Genomic DNA, 9,325 nt, shown 5'->3' with positions numbered 1-9,325 from the left:
GGATCTTCCATTATGTAGCTCAGTTTATGTCACATTTTCAAGTGCCAAGGAAGTACAAGAGGTGGATGAGCTGCATGTGAACTACAATGGTTATGTTATATTTGAATTGCCATCTGCACCTACCAGTAGTAGCATGTATGGTATGGATCAGAAGAATCATGGACATGTATGGGCTAAGTACAATACTAGTTCTCAAGATACCCTTCTTGGTATTGTGAGAATGAGTATGTGATGTGGTTACCTAAGATGTTACAATGTGGATTGTCCTTACATAAAGAGGACAAGCATGGTTAATTGAGTGTCAGTTTGGAAAGGAAAGCTAAGGAGGCCTCAGTTGGACCTTTATATAAGGAGAATAGGATATTAAAATGTAAGCATTGTGGATTACCACCAGAGTGTGTGAAATCATGTGATGCATATATATATTATTACATTCCACTTGATAGGGAATACACCACTAGTAGATGTGCTATTCATGTCGGTACACATGATCATCCAATTAGAGCTAGTTTATCGAGAAGCATGCAGAAACAAGTAGACAATATGGTGAAGCTCCATGCTCAATTAAATCCATATTTAAAGAATATTAAGGTGGCAGTAGTTGGGTGGGAATGCTTTCCAAGAGTTTGCATGAGGTGTTGGATAGTATCACACACCACTATCGCAGAGGAGAAGACTGTAGAGGTCCATGAAAATTTCCAAAAGAGTAATTCTGATGCCAGTCTAGATGCAATCTTGGCATTGAAAAGAAAGTGCACGTACCCATACTTCCATAGTGTGTTGTTTCTTGGCTAGCTCTGGAAGATAATAGCATGCCCCACATATTTAAAATGTCAATTGCAGATCTAGTGAATAGAATGAGAGTGGGAGGGTCATTGGGAGAGTAATGGATGCACTTTGACCATGTTCATTGGGTCAAAGGCTGGAATACAATGAGGGCACATGTATACATGATCCCCATATCAGGGAGTTATTAACAATTACAACTTTTGAGTTTAAAGTGGAGGACCATTAGGCACAGGTTTTCTTTTGGAGAATGTTGAATGAAGTTATGCTTGAAAATGGATTTTCTCTACCACAGTTTAGAGGCTTTATGGAAGATGCAGATCAAGCCAATTGGTTTGCAGTCAGGATAGTCTATAATGGGGGCCTTGATAATATAATGGAAAGGAAAGGAAAGGAAAGAACATGTTCATTTCATTGGGAGATGAACATGGTTATGCATGCAAAAAGATGTGTGCAAGCTTCATAACTTGAGGAGCACAAATTCTTATGCCAAAAGTGGAAGGTTGTAAGCTTTGAAGTTGAGGTAGACAAGTGTAAAGAAGCCCTAATGTAGTTTTGGTCCCCAGAGCATGTGAAGGATGGCGAGCTCCTAGGGCTTACAACCTCTTTCAATCAGTGGGATGTAAAGGTACCTAAAGGGGGAGTAATGTTTTTAGAGCAACATGAGAATGTGGGCTTTGTTCCAACAATAAATTTATCAGAGACAAAACACTCTACCATGAGGGTAGCACATGGACATTCCAAGTATATTGCCCTTTATGAGATCTATAGTGCAAATTTAGCTATGGCTGTGTTGCAAAGTTCCCATTACAAGGCTTTCATGGCTAGCAAGCACCTACGTACCGGGCCATCACTAGAGAAGTTGTGGGATAGATTTATGTCAAGGAATGGTGGTGCCTTTGATAAGAAGTTTATTGACCTAACACATGCAGTAAGGTCAGAGGATGGTATGCAATCCCCAAGATGTTTAAGCCACAGGTAATGGGCCCCTAACCTCTCCACATGTGATTAGCATCAGATGGAGAGACTGCAAATCCTCATGATCTCTAGGATGATTCGCAGCAAGCCATCAATACCACATGAGATGGTCAGAGCAGAGCTTACAGTGCCCCACATGATGGTAGAGGCTCTATTTCAGACCATAGCCTGGGGAGAGAAGTGTTAGGAGGAAGAGAGGTAATGTAGATCCAAGAGTAATACTTCCCACCGATAGCCATAGACTAGAGTACTCACTATTAAGAGGACCATTGGGGGAAGTAGGAAACAAAATGTGCAGGACAGAGTAGGTGCAAACATATAAGGAGAGTGTGGGTTCACCCAACAAAATGGGCCCTATAAAGGACTAACCTAAAAGTGAAGTGACATGTTTTGGCTTTCTTGAAACCATGAGGAGTAGATGCGGACAGCTTATAAACAAACTTGGCAAGAGTGCAACTATGGGTATCCCAGCACTGTGTTTCAAAGGGAGGAGGCATAGTTCCTCAATACATTTGGTTTTGCGACAATGATACCTTGCATGCATGGAAGGTGGATATTTCAATGGTGGACCACCGGCTGACACTCTTGCAACATGGAAGATTGCTAAGGGGACAATGGTAACTGAAGTGGAAAGAGACAGATTAAAGAAAGCAAGATTTATGTTGGAGTGATATGTAGAACTTGCAAGTGTGGCATTCAATCGTGCTATGCTACCACCAAGCCATGAAAGACCACCATGTAGAGACATAAAGTTTGTGAAGTGGAGAAGCAAATTGAATAAGAAATTCACTGAAAGAATGAATAAAGCAAAGACAATGGTGGCAGAGATGGTATAAGAGAGTGTTATTGTGGCTAGCAAACCCTTGTGTTTTTCTTGAAGATGGAAGGCTCTACTTTGCAAGGGTTGACTTATTCAGTCACCATCTTCGAGTTCCCTCGATGCTCTTGTGAGGACTTCACATAGCGCGACATATGTAAATGAGCTTACATGCCATGCAAACACCTGTACTATGTGTTCATCAAGGTCTTGGGACTTGATGAAGTGGTACATTAATTCATCCACCAGGTAGCTCTAACAAAGTTGGAGTTATCACAGGCATTGCTTCCAAGAAATGGATCGGATGGAGTGCCATATATGTGACTTACAGAATGCTACCTTATGCAATGTGCTTTAGTAGCTTTATCATATGTATCCTTTTTTATGTTTAGACAAGTGAAGGGCTTTGAATGTATGGAAAAAAAGTTTCCTTGTGTGGTTTATCTAGATCAGTCTTCCTTAGATATTAAGTATTGCTTTTTCCTTTTCTCTATAAAAAATATATTGTGGGTTGTCATGTTGTTGATTGTTATCACATGAAAATTTTACATGCACAATACTGATAGCTAAATGAACAATACTAATAGCTAAATGAAATTGTGGGTTTAAGTTAAATAGTGAGGAGTTAATGCTTGAATATAGTGGTAATTTTCAATGCACAATTCTAATAGCCTAATAACATTATGGCTTCCAAATTATTTTATAGGGGGTTCTCGCTCAGTTTTCTTTGCTCGCTTTTTGAGACTCACTCGGTTTTTGTCTCTTGCATTTTGGTATTCCCGGGTATGATGAAAGGGGTTGCACTTGCTTTGGGGCTTCCATTATAGCTTGCATCTCCATGAAGACCAAGAATCAAATTCATGAAATATGATGCTTTTTGTCCAATATTGATTGCTATTAAGCTCTAGTATCTCCTAAAATAAAAGATATTGAATAAGAGACATTTTCATTAGGAAATACTTTTTCATAAAGAAAGAAAGAGAGGGAGGACATTTCATGATAAGGACACAACAAAACTCTGATAGCATTGAAGGGAACACGATTCAATTAATGTCTTACTTCGTTTTTTATTTAGTTTACATCTTTAATGTAAGCTGAGAATGTAGGATCCACTATCTAAACTTGTCTTTGGATGTCATCCAGTTTTTGTACCATCAAAGACTGTTCTAGACTATTACAAGGGTCTAGTGTATACCTTAAAGAGAGAAGAATGATTGTATCGTTGATCTCCCTTGTCCCATTTCTGATCTCCTTTCTCTTGTCTCTTAGAATGACCATGTCTTCAGCTGCAATCAATATTCCCTCTCCATGGGTAGTGATCCACATATTGAAGCCTTGAGACTATTATGAGGACCTAGTGTATACCTTAAAGAGAGAAGAATGATTGTATCATTGATCTCCCTTGTCCCATTTTTGATCTCCCTTCTCTTGTCTCTTAGAATGGCCATGTCTTCAACTGTAATCAATATTCCCTCTCCATGGGTAGTGATCCACATATTGAAGCCTTGAGACATACCCGAGAGAAAAACTCATAGGCAATGTCCTTGACTATCGCCTGTTTGAGCTAGAAAAGCTCAACGAAACACGCCTCCTCGATGTCTATAGTATGATTGTCAAAAAATTGAGGTGTAAATAGTGGTTTGATGACCAACTTAAGGACAAACAAATGAACGAGGGCGACATGGTCCTCCTCTTTAGCACAAAAAACCACAAAAAGAAACTCAAGCTTAGAGGCTTAGGACCTTTCCTAGTCACTAAGATTACCCCACAAGGCGTAGTGCGCATGAAACGCTGGACGGTGTCGAGATGGCAGGATATTTCAATAGTAGCAAACTGAAACGCTACTATGACCCACTCACCGAAACCACACTCAGGGTCATTCACGACAAAAAACAACAAAAAAACAACATGCAAGCTTGTTCCAAGATAGATGCGTATTCGTCCTCCGAACACCACATCTCATTATTCCGTCTTTCGCTTGTTTGTAAAGTTGTCATGCAATCAATTGATAGGGGTGACTTTCTTGATGAAGTGTCTCGCTCGATCCTTGTTGATTGGAGCTTTGGTGGGTAGGCCACTAGCTAGAAAATGTGCAACTTCCTCTCCCCATTGAGGAATCAGGCATAGTTAGAACAGGGGGGACATCTAGCAGGTCATCATCAACACCTATCGATGGCTCTCTGTTAGAAATGCATGACATATGGTCGGCCAATACATGTTGGGAGCCTTTACGTACCGTGACAGTAAAATCAATATATGTGCTTTCCATGTAGAATTGACACAAAGGTAATCCATAAAGACTTCAAGGAATTTTCGTAGATACTCCTTGTAGGCTATGCACATTAGGTGTTGGAAGGTGCTTAGGGCATTGGTCAAACCAAACGGCATGACACGGTATGCATATGTGTCCCATTCAGTGGAAAAAGCCATTTTATGTTTATCTATTGGGTCTATCAGCACTTGGTTGTAGTCAGAAAACCCATCAAGGAAGCTTTAGGCCTCCTTTCCCTGGAACTTGATCGAGCATATGTTCTGTATAGGGCAACAAATGGTGATCTCATATCATGGCAACATTGACCTTTTGAGGTATACACACTCACCTTTTGTGGTCACAGTGTTAACTGGAATGGGGAACTCATCGAGATCATTTTGCCAGACTCGGAAAAAGTCAGAATGTGTGTCAACAACATCTACATACCTCAGCCAATGTTCCTCTTGTTGGAATTAGGGTTGCAGGAAAGCACACAAAGCTTGGAGAAGAAGAAGCAAGAATGCACACAACACAAAAAGTATTAGATTGTGTCAATGTACAAAGATAAGTTAGCCCTAGAAGGATGGGCGTATATACAAGCCGGGGGAAAAAACCTCCTAAAGAGGGAAAAAGTGCCCCGGCGGTCCTAAGTGTGTTCACACACATCACTGCCTATGTATATGGCAACAAATCCCCCCTGGGAGTGATGGTATGAACGAGAACTGACACTCATGTATAGGGGAGTGCCATGCCCGAAGTAGATCAATCCACAAAGGGGAGCAAGCCCAAAGCTTTGCGGAAAGCTTCGAACTTCTCCTCACGAGGAAGCGCCTTTGTGAAAAGATCGACGAGGTTGTCCTGTGTTGGCACATAGGCCAAGCTGATCTCTCTTGCTGAGAGTCTCTCCCTGACATAATGATAATGCACCTCAATGTGCTTTGTGCGAGCATGAAAAACTGGGTTTCTCGCAACTGCCAATACGCTCTGACTGTTAGTGTAGATAGAGGTGGCAGACTCCTGTCCAACACCCAAATCAGCCATAAGCCGTCTAAGCCACACACACTCAACCGTAGCTGTGAAAGCTGCCCTGTACTCAGCTTCACAACTAGAAGTGGCCACAGTAGGTTGCTTCTTGCTCAACCAAGATATGCATGCGCTACCGAGCATGAAACAAAAACCACTTGTGGACACTCTTGTGTCATAGCAACCAGCCCAATCTGAGTCCGAAAAAGCATGTAAATCTGGCGGCAACGATCCCCCCTTGGGATAAAACAACCCAAGATGTATGGTGCCACTCAAGTAGCGAAAGATGTGGTTAACTGCCTTCCAATGCTGACCCTGGGCTATGCATAAACCTGCTCACCTGTGAGACTACAAACTGAATGTCCGGCCTCGTAATGCATACATAGATGAGGCAACCAACAGCTGTTCTAAAAGAGAGGTTTGCCGCACTCACATATATTATTGATTTTGGTAGATGAATTTGTTGAGCCTTTCGGCCACTCAATAGGACTCTTCTCTCATGCCGTGGGGAGCTTAAACTCCAACCCAAATCCAATATGCCATGGGAAACATGCAATACATACCTCTATCTTGTTTGCTTGAATCGAGGACTCCTTGTGGTAGCTATGTCAATGGAAGCATGTTGAAGTAGCTCAACAAAGCTGCCACCGCCACGTCTCAAGTGTAGCCATTGCTCTCTCTCACTCCCTCCCACACACACACACACACACACACACACACAAACATTGAAGGCAAGATATAGGCAAGGTTTGAGATAAGAATAGAGCACTATCTTCACTTGAGAGCACAGAAGAGTGCATACAAGAATGAGGATTTAGAGTTATAATCTGACCTTTATACTTGGCTCATAGTGTTCACACTTGGCTGGCCAATGTTGAAAATGAGGTATCAGTGCATCTAAGACTACCTACACTAATGTAAACATCTTGTCCTAGCTAGTAACTCTAACCTTATTATCCTATGGCATGCCTTTCATATACAAGCAACGATCACACATGTAAAATAATCTATTACAAGAGAAATATGAATTCTCTAGTGCATAGGCCAATGAATACCAAAATATGTGGTGGCCGACCGTAGTGTCATAGAAGTCTTCGAGAGCACTTAATAGAATTTAAGGTAATTGAGATTAGTCATTATGATCGATTAGTATGCACGCAGAGTTGTGTGATAGTGAAACGTTTTTTGAGTTGCATGAGGTTATTAGACAGTGTAATGTTCATGGTCCATGTGGTGCAATAAATCCCATTGCTCCTTGCATGATTGATGGGAAATGTAGTCATTGTTATCCGTGTGCCTTCTCTTAATCTACTGTAGTGGTGGATAGTGATGGCTATCCTATTTACATGCATCGAGATGATGGTAGGAACATGCAACTGAAAGAGGTTGTGGTAGATAATCATCGGATAGTGCCATTTAATCCTTTCCTCCATGAAATACAAGGCACACATCAATGTTGAAGTACACTCCACAATCACAACAGTTAAGTATTTGTATAAATATGTGTTCAAGGGTCATGACAGAGCAACAATCAGAATGCAAACAGTAAATCATGTAGAAAGGCAAGGAGAACTACAACATTCAATTGATGGTGTGGTGGAGGAGATCAACATGTACTTGGATGCACGTTATGTGTGAGCATAAGAAGCATGCTGGAGAATTTATAAATATATATGCATGATGAAAAGCCTGATATTCGAAGATTACAAGTTCATCTTCCCTTGTACAATAGTGTCATGTTTCAAGATGATGATGATTTACGGAGTGTAATAGACAGAGAAAGCAACAAAAAAACTACCCTTACAAAGTGGTTTGAATGTAATGAGTTGCACAATGATGCAAAAGATTTTCTTTACAAAACGACTTTCCATGTCGATGGGTTTGGAACATAAGTATCAAGAGACTAGAAGAAAGTTAGGCAATAGCATTGGTCGCATGTACAACGTTTCTCCATCTGCTAGTGTGAGCAATATTTATTGCGTATGTTGCTTATTGTTCGCAAACGTTATAAGTCTTTTGATGACTCGCACACTTTTGATGGGCAACTTTATCCTACTTTCAAGGGAGCATGCATAGCTAGAGATTTATTGGAAAGTGATGGATAATGGTTTATGTGTATGCAAGAGGCTATGTTTCATCAAACCGGATTATAATTGTCACAATTTTGGTGTGTTGTGAGCCTACCTCTCCTGGCCTTCTATGGGCAAGATTTTTATCATAACTTTTGGACAATTTATTTCATGCATTGCAATTGACTATAGAGAATTTAAATGATTGTCAAGTAGTGGTGAAGAATGAGTCTATATTGCATTATTTAGAGCACATTCTTCAATAGCATGGTCGAAGGTTGATTGGGTTTGAGGGAATGCATCCTGTGGAGACAAATCAATTGTGTCCGTAGTTATAAAAACAAGAAGAGAGAATGCTTAATGTTGAGCAACAGGCACAAATTACAGATCAAATGAAAATAGCTCTAAATGATTGTCAACTAGATGCCTTTAATCAGATTTTGGAGGCAGTATATGTAGGTGTTGGTGAAGTGTTTTCCCTTGATGGTCTAGGAGGGTTTGGCAAGACCTTTCTCTATAATTGTTTGCTTTCTCGGTTGTGTGGGGAGGGGCACATTGCTTTGGCATGTGCATCTTTTGGAATTGCAGCCTTGTTACTAGGCTATGGTCGCACAACTCATTCACAGTTTAAAATACCATTAGACCTACATGCGGTACCTGTAATATAAAGGTTAATAGTCAGCTTGCATATGTTGTGAAGCTAGCTACATTAATAATATGGGATGCACCTATGACCTATCGATATGCCTTTGAAGCATTAGATAAGACATTGAGAGACATCATGGGCAATGATCAACTTTTTGGTAGAAAGGTCATATTGTTTGGTGGAGATTTTAGGCAGATCTTGCCGGTTGTTCCAAAGGGAGGATGAGAGGACATTGTTAATGTTGCATTACATCACTCACAAATATGGAGAGACACTAAAGTATTGAAGCTTACATAGAACATGCGGATACTTCAAAATGGTAATAACTTAACAGAGCATGAATTCATATAGTGGGCGGTAGTGTAATGGACAGGGGGGATAAAAGAAGATACCATGTCAATTCCACCAAAAATGCTTTTAGAGAGAGGTCTATAGAAGACTTGATTGAATGGGTGTATAGGGGACTTCTAAGTGCTATAGATTATGCATCATATTTTAAAGAGCATGCTATTCTTGCACCTTGAAACCTTGAGGTTGATGCAATCAGTAGTAGTGCACTGAATGCCATGCCTAGGGAGAGCAAGGAGTACTTGAGTGTAGAACACTAGTGAAGGTTCTTTTTTGTATGCAACAGAGTACCTAAACGGTCTTAATCTTGGTGATGGTTATCTATCTCATAGGTTGATTTTGGAAAGAAATGCTCCAATAATTTTATTGCGTAATCTAAATCCCTGAGAGGAATTGTGTAATGGTAC

Source organism: Cibotium barometz, chromosome 50, assembly GCF_041138505.1.
Source record: "Cibotium barometz isolate CiBa-2024 chromosome 50, ASM4113850v1, whole genome shotgun sequence".
Classification (NCBI taxonomy): domain Eukaryota; kingdom Viridiplantae; phylum Streptophyta; class Polypodiopsida; order Cyatheales; family Cibotiaceae; genus Cibotium; species Cibotium barometz.
This window is presented reverse-complemented; position numbering follows the sequence as displayed.